Source organism: Harpia harpyja, chromosome 14 (assembly GCF_026419915.1).
Source record: "Harpia harpyja isolate bHarHar1 chromosome 14, bHarHar1 primary haplotype, whole genome shotgun sequence".
NCBI classification, from domain to species: Eukaryota; Metazoa; Chordata; class Aves; order Accipitriformes; family Accipitridae; genus Harpia; species Harpia harpyja.
The window spans coordinates 29,771,760-29,787,002 of NC_068953.1; positions in this window are offsets into that span (position 1 = coordinate 29,771,760).

The window sequence follows — 15,243 nt, forward strand, 5'->3', positions numbered from 1 at the left end:
AATGAAAAAATGGCCTAGTCAGTCATAGAGCTGAAGGTCAGGATGTGGTCTTGAGTGTTATCTACCATTGCTAGGTATTGGAAATCCTTATAAAGAGTCAGAAAGGTGTTGCATATTACGTGAGAGGTTTAACAGCAGTAAAGCTGTTATTGCAGGAGCAATTTCTGAAAGCCTAACAGAAAATCTAACTCTTTAGTTCCAAATACAAAACAAGCTTATGCTTATCATTGAATTCCCACTGGAAGCTCCCCAAATTCTACCTTCTCTTGCGGTTCCCCCCCTGTGATTTTTTTTTTTTTCTTCAGAGAAGTGCTTACTGCCTTCAAACATACATAGCTGCTTACTTTCTACTGGCAAGGAAGAAATTAAATGAAACAAGCCAGAGGCAGGATATTAATGCAGAGTGCATTAAAAGAAAAAAAAATGATGGTATGAACAGAGTAGTGACTGATTTATAAAATCAATCACATACTTTTGGCTTGATGTCATGTTATAAAAAGAAAAATAACCCTGTTTACATGAACAGGATGATTAATCACTGTTTTCCTACTATTTAAGATAGGCAATTTTTATTTCCTTTTTTCTTTCATATTTGTAGGCAGTAACATAGTTGTTTTATAATATAAATCTAATAATTGTATTCTGATTATAGTGAATTTAATGTGCTTCTGTAGTTAAAAGGTCTGTCAGCAGCAACTCTGAAACAAACTTTCAGGCATTTTTTAGTCATACAAATTCAATTGGATGAAACTTGACTTTTATCAAGTTTTACCAAAGAAGCAAATATTAGAAACTTGAACATAATGACTGTAGATCATATTGTATAGCACTAGATTTCAAGGCAAAGCGCTTGGAGCTGGGTTGTTCTGCGGAAGTCATTTTCCTTTTCACATGCACAGAAACAAATTGGCACATTTTCAAGTAATTTAAAACATGACTGCTCAAGGTGCAGCTGTTCATTACAAATTTGCAAAAGTTTATTACTAGTATAAAAGAGGGTTCTTGTTATACTTTGCCAGCTCTGATAATCGCAAGATAACACCCGTTATTGATATTTCAAATCAACACTTTAAGCCATTTTACGTTTTGAAAGTCAATAAATCTGTACAAATTGTCATAACTAACACCTTTACTTCCAAACACATCTATTTCCTGAGATACATACAAAAGAGAAATTAGAGAAGGAAATACAGAAAAGTACTGTGAAAAATAATGGCATTGGAAATATTATCAAGACCATGGGGTGTGCATGCAAAAAGAATCTAATGTCAGAGTTTTATAGGTCCTGCCATACTATTGCTACAATTAATAGCCATTAACAGACATAATCCTCACTCTGATCTGAAAACGTATACCTATCTTACCTGCTCCAGTGTGGAGGTGCCCAAAGTAAATATGCACATTTGTAAATATGCACATTTGTAAATATGCACATTTGTAAATATGCACATTTGTAAATATGCACATTTGTAAATATGCAGTACAGCTCCTTTGCATAGTGATTTTTGTCAAAACCTACGAAAGGATTGTAAACTTCATCTATTGCTTGAAGACGACACAGCAGAAATGCAAAAAATTCACAAAACCTTGAAAGGAATAATGCCTAAGGAAAACTATCTAAACCTCAAAATTAGGTACTGTAGTCTTTTCTTGGGTTTCCTTCCTATTCCCATATCACAAAACTAATATTAAACGGAATTGTTTCGCACTGTATAACCTTAACAACCTCTGTGTGGCTAAATGCCAGCTTTATATTCAACTCTGAGCATTCTTTCACAGTAGATTTTGTTCTAGGCATACCCTCTTTGAAATACTTAAGACTGGCTTTTACAGGGAACAGAAATCAGTCAACCAATGCATTCTGGTTTGATGGACTTTGAAACACAAAAAAGGTAGTGAGTCCCTGAGGATCTTATAGATATCCAGGATGAGGACAACCTCCACTAAACCCATTTTGACAACTGACAAGAAGTGCTGAAGATCTTTCTATGGTTGGTCCAGATAAGAGAGACAGCGGCAGAAAGATTAAGAAGTGGCTGTGATAAAGACCTAGAGACCGGAGTGCAGGGAATCATGCAGACACAAGAGGGAGTCTGAGAAGTGAGCCTTTCCTTTTCTCTCCTGAAGAATTCCCAGATGACAATCAAGAAGCATATGAAAACCTCTTAGAGCACGTGGAAGAGCAAGACTTCAAACCTGCAGCTGCAGTGAAGACCCAGTGTGTCACCCCAGCAGATCATCTCTGTTTTCTAAACCACGAATTGGTAAGCATTAAGGACTTAGATGAAGCTCCCCAGCAATCCTTGTACTACTGAGAAATAGAGACCAATAGGGTGAGAAAGTCTGTGGTAAGTGCAGGGAGATAAGAGCACATGGACCAGGGTACTGTCTGCACTACCTCTTCCATGATGATGCATGGAAGAAATTCAGCATTTAAAGGTGGGCTGAGGAACAGCTGCATCATCTTGTTTTTATATAGGCACTGTAAAAATATACCTAGAGAGAAATAACCTACAACTGATTCCAACTCTTTCCCTGCATTTTCTAGCACTTCGTCACTTCTTAGGTTGCAAATGTTCACATTTACTTGTACAGAAGTGCTAGCTCTAAAGGTAATATTCTAAAAGCATTTTAAAACTATTTCACACAATCTGGGAGAAGATGCTAACATAAATGTTGTTAATAAAAATGATTTTGTTTTTTTATTTCAAAGATGATCAAGTAAGGTTTAACAAAATAATCAAGTAGCATGATATTCTAATGAAGAGTATTATTTACATAGGGTCATCTTCACACAAATTTTTAGCAATCTATGAACTGCTGTCAATCAACAACCAGTATATAGATGTACTTGAACTTCTTGATGGGGTTTAATTGTCAAATATTTTGAGAGAAAAGTCTTAGCTGTGTTCCAGAATCATGCACAATTCATTCAGGTGGTAGGATAACAAAGGATTATTTCCTAGTCGTGAAGCATATAAAAACCTAATTAAATTCTTGTCAGTGGTGAAAGCACTCCTTTCAAATTAAAGATCATTGACTACCAGCCATATACCTGCATATAAAATTAGAGTATATTAAAATAATTTATCAAAATAAGCACACAAACATAATCAAAGTTAACTGATTAAAAGTCCATTGATTAAACACATGCAAAATGTTGTTAATATAATAAAGAAGAAACATCACCACTTATAGAAAACCTGTACGTTGCCATTTAGGACATGCGAGCTTCTGTTGGTAGAGCATTTATACCTTTTATTATCTATTGTTGCCTTTGAAAGCTAGCTTTATGCTATATCAGTAGAAAAATAATTATGAACCTTATCACCCAGACTTCTTTTTATTCTCCAAATTCCTTTCATTTTAAACTTTCAGAGCATACAATTTGCCTCCATAACATTACCTCCCTCCCTGTTGCTGATAGAGCCATGTTATTAAATGAAAATTATTTGTATTTTCTATTAGAGATATTCTTCATTTACACTGTTGCTTAGAATTGTATTTGTATATTGCCAATGTAAGTGCTATTAAAAAAAAGGGGATGATACAAAGCAAACCCCAAGTCTAATAAAATGATAAACATGTAATTGTGAGCAAAACCCATTTTCATTTGAATATTGCAGATTCCTGGCACTCTCAGCTCAGACACAGCTAAGGAAACATGAATATCAATTATAACTTCCATCTGAGATAAACAAGCTTTGAGGACCTAAACACCACCAACAGGTTCCTTTTGATAGCATTGACCATTACTCCTGTGGTCAGCAAATGAAGATTTTGATAAGGTGGTTTACCGATCCTCAATTACTTCCAATGAGATTTGGAGTCATCAGTCAAATACAAGCTCTGCATTTATCAATCTACAAACTATGAAGTTAGAAAGTCCATGCTCAAATTTGTCTATTCTTCTCATCTGGGAATCTGAAGTCAAATATTGTCATGGAACTTCACTAAATACTTGTATTGCTTATATGCTGTATTTCTTTCCTATTTCTGGGAATGATCTACTCCTGGAATAACCTCTGGGGCAAGCATCATCCTGAAGGGCAAGTGCAGCTTTGGTTGCATTCTTGCAGATTTCGTTTACAAAGAAACAGTCTTTATGTGGCTACAACTTTGCAGTGGCATTTAGCTGAGTCGTGTGTGAATAATTTCTCATGATAGCAGTACAGAATTGCTCATTTTAAGTATTTAACCATGCTGCTTAGGGCTCAATAAAACTGCACATTATCTTTTTTAAATTCAGGGAAACATGCTAGATTTAACCTAAACTAGGATCTCCCATCAAGAAGCAAGTTGGAAAATCTTATTCAAAAGCTGATAAAAAGCAGAAGCTGCTTAGAACTTTCAGGTTGAAGCTGCAGCACAAGATCTGATGCAAATGCTATTGTCTCTCTTTCAAACATGATATTTTATGTATTGTTTCATGTGTTAACTTGTCTGAATTATTTTATATGCCCATACCAACTGACAGAGAAAATGTAGAGAAAAAACTAGATGAAATTGTTTAGATAGAAAGAATTCCATTTAAACACAATTCTCCTGATAGCGTTAATTTGGTAAAAGCCCTGGTACATGACCCAATCCTAACCTTATATTGAGCAGTCAAAGATAGCAAGAAAATTCATTGTCAATTCCAAGCTGCAATTGCACTTGTTTGCCACCAACAAAGGCACCTTATATCATGTGTGCAAAGTAACTAATAAGTGCCTGATTGAAGTTTTGACTTCTATTAGTCTAGCCAAGGCCAGAGCAATTTTCTGGGTTTGAATATCCAGGGTTTAGTTGGATTCCCCCGAGGATAAGCAGGAGATACCACTAGACAAAAGATGCTCTGTGCCTGAACTACTACTTCTGCTTTCAGTGCCACTGCCCTGCTCCAGCTGCTCTAGCCTAGCTACTAATAATGTTTTTGTATGTCAGCCCTGGCTCCCAATAGACAAGGACATTATTCTTAAACAACACATGAAAGTGTGATTATCAAGACACTGCATTCAGTCCTGGTGTATTTTTATGTGGATTTTGATAGTACCACTTACCCAGATTATATCACAATCTTGTTCAGGTGCCACAGTAATACCTGAAGGAGTGTAATTTGCAAACATGCAGATGAGGACTAACTAACAGTTAACATCTGTGATGCTACATTCTTCATATATTTGGGAACCAGTGAAATTATAACCACACTAACACACAATGACCGACAGTTCTAGAAGTCTTATGCTGACCAGTGAATGCACAAACCACCCACCAGATTCAAAGTCTGTGTAACAAGCACTGACTTCAATGGGATTTGAATCAGACTTTCCAGGTTTACTATGTTAACTATAAATTGCCCACACTACACTGGTATTGAAAAAGTACAGTCATTTTTAACCAACCTTGTCTCTCCTTATACCTTGCAGGGTTTATGGTGTATTGTAGGTTATTGCTTGTTTTTATTAAATCCATTTTGAAGCCCAGGGGCTAAATCCCGAAGTCCTTGCCCAGCCCTTCCCTTCTTCCCCCAGACATCCCCACTGCCTGCAACGGGAGCCTGAAATCAGTGGAAGTAGAAATGACTGAATCAGCTTAAATTTAACACCAGCTTTTTGTTAACTGGTTTATCATGCAGTACCTTTATTCACTGGATAAACACACTTTATAGTAGTGTTATCCTGTATGAGCATTAACAAGGAGGGAAAGGATTATATACAGAACTTTTTACTTGTTCTGTAAATTTGCTCATGAAGTGTTTCCACCAGAGGAGTTTTTATTGAAGCTATTACTTATCTGGTGATTCAGTCAGTGCAGACCTATAAGATCTGCAAAGTTTACAAGGTGCTAAACAAAACCCAAACCAACCAGATTAACTTGGATAGATTTCGGGGTATTATTATATGCAATAATGCCACCTACAAAGTACAAGTCCTGAGTGTTCAGAATGGAAGACAATGTTTTATATTTAAATGGTCAGATAAAATAAGATTTTGCCCTTCCTTCCTGGGATCAAAATTCAATAGGAATTGTTTATTAAGGTTTGAAATCCTGGATTGAACAGTAATTCCTCTAAACCTATTGGAAATCATTATTATTAGGCCATTAACACATGCAGTCCTACACTAAGAACAGGGCTCCAGCTGTAGGGAGTGGTGGGAGAAGCAGCTGTTGTCTGTCCTGTGCAGGTGCTGTTGGAATCAAATGAGCTAGGACCACCATATTTTCCACATCTATTATTTTAAAATTATTTCCATTACCGAACTCCTTGCCATTCTGTAGTACTTTAAAGCCATCTTCTCAACCACCATAGCTTTGTGTCCACTTCATTAGTAGCTCCCTGCATCTGAATGTGTGAAATATTTGAGGACTTATTTTAAAAAAGCAGGATCTGTGTATGTAAAATATGATAGCTCTGCATTTTCTCACCAAGGGTGGTGCAAAGAAATTCTGTAACTTGTCCCAGAATGCACAGAAAATCTCTATCAGTGCAAAGGGCTGTGTGGGGATTTCCCAGGCCTTTTTGTCATACGGAGACCATTCTCCTTATGTGGGACCAAGGAAAGTGAGGGACTCGTGCTGCATTTTTTTACATAATCTCTTTCATGCACATTGTGCAGGAGGCTGCACTGGTGGTCCCAGAGCTGCTGTATGCTACCATGTGTAGTGTAAGGAGGCAGGCTACTATTCTTAATTGATTATTTCCCTTGCAAATAGGGGGGCTAATAACACTGAAGGAGGCTGATTTCCATCGAAGAAGATGTTTTCTCTTATGCTGAACATAGTGACCATTCAACAAGGGACAAAACTAGGATAAGGAAATTGGCACAAGTGTGCTTTGGCTGAAATAACACTCAGCTGGAACATTCACAAAAAAAGGCACCCAACTGAAACAAAACGCCCAACCTTTTCCACATTTAAAGAAAATTTTAGATATCATTGAGCCTAAAAAAAGCTGTTCATACTACCTATTATAAATTTGCTCCTAGGTATAAGGGAAAGATAGGACTCTTCATGTTTATAGTCCATGCTAAATGGAGGGGGAATGAGGGAAGTTATTGCATAAAACTTCCCCCCATACCTGCTGCAGTTACATCCAAGAGAATGTAACAAGAGAATGGACACGCATTGACTCACAATTACCTACATGTTTTTGATGAATGCCAACACCTTCAGGGAAAATCAGAACATTTTAGACAAAACTCTTTCAGTCCAGTGTAGTTGCTATAGAAGTTCATCACTTGCATGTCTATCACAATGTTGGAAAGCTTTTTAAAGAAGCAATGATAAGTGAAACCATGAATAAAATTGGTTAAAATTGAACCTCGTCAATCAGCTGACAGAACAGAAACATGCCAGTTAATTTCCAGAAGCCTTTAGGCATGTATTTATTACTTGATTTCTAATCAAAATTATATACAGAACAGGAAAAAGTGCAATTACTGGTCTGTTGTAATACAAAACAAGTCCAAAAGCTATGGATAGTTGCAGCTGCACATTTATAAACTAATATACTTACATGCTGCCAAGACTAATACACTTTATTTGATTTCTGGCTGCAAAACCCCAATGATATATGTTAACCTGGATATCTGATTTTCAGCAAGGATACCTAAGTACTATTTAACATTGACAGTTATAGATAGCTTAGCATTTAACTGGAGTCTCCCTTGACCTCAATTACCACATTAAAATATTGTTAACAAATTTAGAGTCAAATTGGCATTTATTATACAAGATTAGGTTTGCTCTGAGTAATTTACATATTGTCACCAGGACTGCCAACTGCTTACATCTTTATGTAGTTTGGGGAAAGCAGTCAGTGTTAATATTAGCATGGCAGATGCAATAACAAATAATAAAGTTTAATGCCCACGGCAAATTGAAATTTTCCCTTTGACAGCAATAGACCTGCAAAAGCTATTATCCTACACACTGCCTACATCCTTTATACTGCAATTTAAAGAGTTCATATATACACAGAAGAAAATTTCCTTCATTTTTGACCCATGTGAACTGTTTTTCAAACTGTAGTTTGAAGTGGTGTATGTAACACTGTCTGATGCTTTTGTGGCAGTGATTATTGTTACATATTTCAGTATTAGTATTTCATCAACATCAGTATTGCAGATAACAATACTAAGTCTGTTTTCCATATATTCGCATGCTTACATGTTCACGGTGACACACGAAAGATGGGAATGAAAATGTGTGCATGTCTACTAATGTATGAAATACATGAAAATAAAATACATATGCATATGTTTCACCTGTGCTTCTTAGATTAACAGGTTTTCCAATATTTTAGAATTGATGACTGTCTCCTGTTTCAACCTATTTTTGTGCCCTTTAAATTTTAGTCATAACGGAGTAAGTCACACAACATTAGTAATCTAATTTTGATCAGCCTTCCGAGTCCCATGAGGAAAAGTCATGAAGCCTCTGGTCAGTTTACAGTCAATCCCTAATCAGACAAAATGCCTAATGATTGTGTAAGGACTCCAGGATTTGTCCTACTGTTATTAAGCAATGCAGAAGAGGGATCATAGAGTACTTCCAGTTTGCCCTCAGTCTAAAAGGGTTTTTAGTCCATTTGGGTAGATCTTATAAGAAATGCTTTCTTAAAGCAGATTCTGCAGTGGAGGATATTTCCAAGGTATGTAATCCCTTCAGCAGAAACATCAGTTTATCTCAGCATGCCGTAAAAACCATAATAGCAAACAAAACTACAGATCCGGAGATCAGTTTCTGCCTGATATTCAATCATAAGTACTTTGAGACCTGCAGACACTGACATTCTGTACAATTCCTTGGTTGCTTCTAAAAAATTTTTTAGCTTTGTTTCATTGTAAATCTTTGGAATTGCATGCAACTATATGGCTAGTCCACTCAAACTGCTTATTTTATTGGTTGCATATTTGCAATGCTTTCATTCTAGCTACGATTCCTCCATCTTGCCTGTAGGTACTTTTTTTTTTTTTTTTTTTAAGAGGTGAAAAGTGCTTTAGGGCAAACTAAAGGGAGAAACTTTGTATGGAAGTTCACAGAGGTTCTCGGAGAACTTAATCTGCCTGAAGACATCTTCTATATGAATCAGTCAGAATCCAATGGTCTTTCTGAAGAAGAGTTGTCACAGAATTCCCTAAAGACCTTTCTACTTGCAGGACTTCTACTCCTACTCCCGAACTCCTACCAAAAGACAAAATAAGGCACATTTCAACTCCAAGTGAGGTTCTGACCCTAAAAGAGACTCTGTAAACTTAAGTAGGATCTTTGAGTTTAGAACTGAAGTCATGTAGGAGTTTTGCTAGAAAACACACACATTGGTCAAATCCAAATCCAAAATACCTCTGGCACAGAGATAGGTCAAAATAACTGTTGTTTTTTTTAAATAAGGAAAGCTAATACATTTTGAAATAGTTATTCCTATATTAGTTGTTTAAAATTAGCAAGTTTACACAAAAGACAGATTACATGAGTGAAATTAGAAAATTATGCAGTCTTACTATAAAAGGTGAGAAACTGTCCCTTTTATTTTAACAGTATATTCTGTTTATAAAGAGTCTGAATGCTACAAGAACCTCATCTCAATGGGCTGTGTTCAAAGTTATACTGAGGAAAAAAAATAAAAAAATATTCGAAGAAGTGAAAATTGCTTCCTGTGCACAACATTGCTAATTCTTGAGCAATATTTGACTCTTTAGAAATTACTCAAGCTCTTCATGTCCATAAATCAAAAGAATTTCAGAGTCCGAATGTGTGGGACTGTTAGATTGGACTTATGATTATTTTTTTGGTCCTCCCTGAGGACCAGGCTGGAAGTCTCTGCAGATTTTTCACTATTGCATTTACAGCCAAGCAGGATGCCACTGAATTAATGGCTTGCTCCAATCAGGAATACCTGGTCTTCTGGAGCCCAGGAGACTTTGATAACTTCGGATAGTATGTTCTAGATAGTAGCCTCTGTGCAAATACTGGCCAAAGGCACAAACCAGATATACTTTTGTTTTGATTACCTACAATGAGGTAAACTGACATACTATCCAGAATCTAGCTTAACTACCTATGAAAAGGAACATTAAGAATCAAACAGCACAGTAACCACTGTCCTGGAAATATTATATACTGACTAATCACTGGTGACTAGATTGACATGGTAAATCTAGCAAAATCTATATCCATACACATTAAATGTACTCTGCTACTGAAATCCACTTAATAGACCTTAAAGTCAGGTTCACCTGGACTCCTAGTGCATTGTCAAGCCTATAACTAGCCTCAACAGGGAGATAGCGAATATGACTTGGCAGAAAAATTGCTTCCTATGAGCTGAAATACCAACTATGGCACATTATGAGGATGTGCTACTCTAAAATACCTTATTGGATGGATCCCCAACAGAAAGCACAAGACCTCCCTCATGTTTTCAACAGTTGTCCTTCAGTTTGCCATAGCACTCAAGCAAAACCAGTTTACAGTATGGTTTGCCAGTGGATTAGTATTCAGCTGCTTTATTCTGGGCCCTCTGCTTCAACTATGCATTTTTCACAGATTCTTGATCTTTCTAGTCCTCAGGAAAGCAGGTGTCCTTATATGCATCTTGAGGTTTTTCAGTGGAATTTAATGTGCTTGCTGAAAATCCTTATAATACAGAGCATTAGTGCTAAGTCACTACAACAATGGCTGCTGTAGCATTGCAGTAAGATTTATTGCTTGCCATTTGTAATGTGAATGTGTGCCTCCACACAGTCTCTGAGGACCCAGGCAGTTCTTATACAATTACAGTGCCATCCTATACACCTCAGAGTCAACTCTTCTGTAGATCAGCAACCCTTACTATAAAATGCCAGTAATCCAATAACAGTACATCAGAGTTTGTGAACCTCTTCTCACTCTTTAAATACATCTTGCAAAGGAAAAGGGTCCTAAACCATGCCCTATAACTTGACCATTTCAAGCCAGAGCTAGATGTCATTCCAGAGCCCAAGAGCCTTCACAGAAAAAGTTATTGCAGCAATCTATGGACTGAAAGGAAGACAACTGATTTTTCTTACCTTTCTATATAAAAGACTTCTGCATGCATCACAGAAGCTTTTCAACTTAATTATAAAACCTCATTACTTCTTTTTATTGCAGACTTAGTGGAGCCTTCTTGTAGAAATTAATCATATGATTAACTGTGAGATGGTCTTTTAATACAGTATAGAGCATATATTGTTAAATGTCCTTCTTGACCCTTTATTTGCAACTTGGGTATTCTCATAGGACAGAAAATAAGAGACAAATCAATGCAATAAGGTATTTCATCCAGGGCTTCCTGCCCTACCCTAAACTCACATTATTTTAAATCTTATTATTCAGGGAGGTATGGGCTCAAATTCACAACTTCAGAAACCATTAAAGCCAGTAGAGCTCTACCTGCTTATTCTAACAGGAAATCAGGCCAACATCATACATTTTATTCTTGGATTACCTTAGCGCCTTAAGCAGGGGAAATTTTGCAATACAGTGGTGATAGAGAAAAGAATCTCCAAATTAAAGACACTATCCAAGACAAGAGGCACAATCTTTAAAGGCAATGAGCCTTCACATAAGGCTGCAGACAGAGGTTATCAAGAGCAGAGATATTCAGAACAGACAAAGTGGGGAAACCCCCCCCCATAAGCTCCATTATCCCAAAGGCTTGGGGAGACATTTAACAGAGATGGAACTCTTATATCTATGTGCGAATCTACAGCTGCACAGAAACAGCTCCTTGCATTCAGTTTGCCCTTTAAGTGGTGGAGCTGCAGTTGCCATTTTTGCAGGAAATACAATCTGCAAATGTAAAATGGAACAACAAATGCTTCCATTTGCTTGAGGTTTTTAGAATGTGCTCACCACTTTTATCTATCTCTTGGAGGAGTTGAATGAGCAGATCCCCATCCCACATTGCAGCAGCTGTCCCAGGACCCTCCTTCTCTCTGTCCTGATCATTATCACAAGAGTTTGAGCATTTGTGAGCCCATTAAGTGAAGCCAATGCCAGCCAAGATGTCTACAACACCTGAGACCTTTTTTCACAGCTTGAAGTCACAGTACATGAACTGTGCTGTGGACACTCTAGAGGCTCTTTGGGAAAGAGATTGCCTTTTTGTTATGTATTTACACTGCATCCTGGGTCCCAGGCAGTGATGCTGCAGTCCTGCCACTGCAGCACCTTCTCTGTGCTCAGGGTAGGCAGCTCTCACCTGAAAACCCGTGGCATGTGGTAGCTGAAATTCCCTTTGGAGTAATGTTCTCACCCAAGGTGAAACCAGCTCCACTAACCACCACAGCCTCTGATGTTACTTTTTGCCATTTCAGAGGTTGTGCAAGAATCTACTTGTTTTAATCTGCAGCTCTAATGGCCAAAGCAGCCCTCTAAGGGCAAGAAAGAATTCTGAGAGCTACTGAAAACTTTTTAGACTTTTCCAGTGGGGCAGCATAAGGACTTTTAGCTTTTTAGTGCTTAGGTGTTTAGTTTTCAGTTTCAGACATTTTTAAATAGATATATTTAGTGAAAGACATATATAGGTTGTAATTGTAATGACTAGCCACACTAATCAAGGGTATGCAAGTGCCTAAGAGGGCAGATAGTTGTCTGCTTAGACATTTGTGCCAATCTACCATGGAATTTCCCTGACAACATCTTAAAATGTCTACGTTCTTTTGTAAGAGTGGAGCTCATCACTGGTCAGCACTGATTGTGCCTGAGTAAAGACTTGATAAAAGTCTTTAATCTTTTAAGTTGGCTATCTTTGAGGTTGATGTAATGTTGTAGTAGAATCTGTTATGTGCAAAGATTTTTAGGAGTTCCAAAACAGTGTATGGAAAAGTCAGCAACATTAATCCTTTATTTTACAACCAAGTAGAATACAAACTGCTGAATTAAAATGCTGCCTGCTAATCTTCTACCACTTGTACATATTCATAGGACTGCAGGATTTGGCAGGGCTGAAATGCAGAATTCATAGTGGGCTGCATACTGCAGTGAGAGCTGAGACACCACCAGAGGGGCTCAGCACCTGGCAGGAACAACAATGTTCAGCATGTGGATAATGGGAAAAAAATTTCAGTCTCAGGAATGGGATTCTCTTCTCACCACAAGTATAAATCACGAATAACTGCTGAAAACGAGAGGTCGATCACAGAGAGGAAAGAAATCAGACTTTGATGTATCTAAATATAAACCCCAAATGTACTACATTTACCAAAACCTAGCTACCATTACTTTTTTCCCCAGCCAGAGATTGTATCCAAATCTGCTGCTCACCCTAATGTATATTATATAGAGATGTGAAAGCTGATGCAAGTAAATATACATAGTCCTGCCAATTTTCTCTAGTTTATTTTGGTGCATTGCAAGACAGTCCAATATTATCCACTTCAGTATAAACTTGTATTTTCAGCTATTTCTACAGAGAATGAAGTGTGTGCCCTCTACCGCAGTTCTACTCAAATCCATCTATCATTTTGAACTGCTGAAAAAAAAAAATGTCCCCTGTTTTCTAGCTTACAGATTGGGGTTCTTCATGACCACAGAGCAGAGACATTTCTGAGGGTTTTTAAAAAAAGCTGTAGATGCTTTCCCTTTGTGTAAATGTGTGATGCAAAATTAAAAAAAAGGACAAATATGTGTCCTTACAGCAATTGTGTCTTGCAGAAAACAGTGTCTTGGTTAACAAATCTTGCATTCAACAATGATGAAATGCTTACTGTAGATTAAAAAAAAATACATAGCAGGAATCCAGCACTGATGGAGAACCCAGCATAGGAGTTAAGCAGCATAGGATTTGCCAATCCTTTATTCTAGAGCAGCTGAGCCTGGTTTGTCCCTGACACAAGGGACCATGTGAAGAGCTGCCCCACCCTGTATTTGCCTGGTTTATCCATGGCCGTAGTTCCCTGAAGCTCAGATTCACCCCAGCTCTTTCCTGGCTCCCCTCCATGTGAGCTGAGGTCAGCTCAGACCTGCCTGGGAGAGGCTCTATGGCCAGGGTCTCTCCAGGACAGTGCAGGACTTTCTTCTCATGGGAGGAAGGGAAGAGGTAGAATTCCCATAATTCACACTGTGGCAAGCAGTCTACAATGCACCTGCAGCTCATGAAGCTCTGCCATGCAGAAGTGAGTGATCAGGGGCAGATTTAGACATTGTATTAACCCAAACCATCTCCTTTATTAATGCAGTATAAGGAATATCATTTGAATACAGAAGAAAAAGCACCACTTTAATATAGGCCAGTTCATTGGCAAAAGCTGACATAATGTTGCAATTTGTTAGCAATATAGACCTTCTTTCAATTTGTTTTGTGCTCTTGCTAGCCAAAACGCATTCAGATGCTTGCTCGCTGTTAGAAATTATGCACTACAGATGGTTTCATGAACTGAAATCATACCTCAGCTGCTGAAGTGTTTTCAAGTTACAAATGCCATTTATTCTCTCAGTGTCTTCCAAGTTTGGTGATGTATGTTAAGTTTCTTGCCTATAAGCCTGTTTTGTTTGATAGATGGATAGGAACACATGACAGAAAAAGCAGAATACAGTTCTTTGATGTTATCACCACTAAACCTGTACCTGTGCTTTACCAGTCATGAAATCCCTAGCCCAAAATGATACATCAGTATTTTTCATATGATGGTGAAGGGAGACAGGGTATTAGTCTGAGTAAGCTATGCCATCTGTCACAATTTTTTTGTGATTGTCATCACCCTATTTCATTTTTCCATCCACTTTTCCAGACAGCAAATAAGGAAAAATAGCATCTCAATACTTCCCAGAGCTGGATATGCACGTTTGCAGAATATTCAGATATTATTGGAATAGGACCATCTAAGATTGATGAATAGCAAATCAAGAAAAAGCTAGATATTCAGATAGCCTATATTGATTTTGTTCCTCAGATGAACGTAAGTATCCTTATAAAGTCCTGGAATTCCAGCTTTTCACATGGCATGAAAAAGCTGTTAATCTCTTATAAGCACTGATCTTACTTTATGCAGCAGTCCTTAAATTTTAATTAAAGACCTTTTACACCTTTTGTTTGATCTCTTCCCATTTTCATTCCCAGTACCTGTCTTCGTGCTTTTTTCTAGCAATGTCTCTCATTTCTGACAGAGAACAGGTAGCATATGGCTGGGTGAGGAATTGTATCTCCACCCAGCAGTTCCTTGTATAGCAGGGAAACCCGAGCTATCTTCTTACTACTGACAGAGTGAGAAACCTCAGTTCTGGGTTATGCCGCTA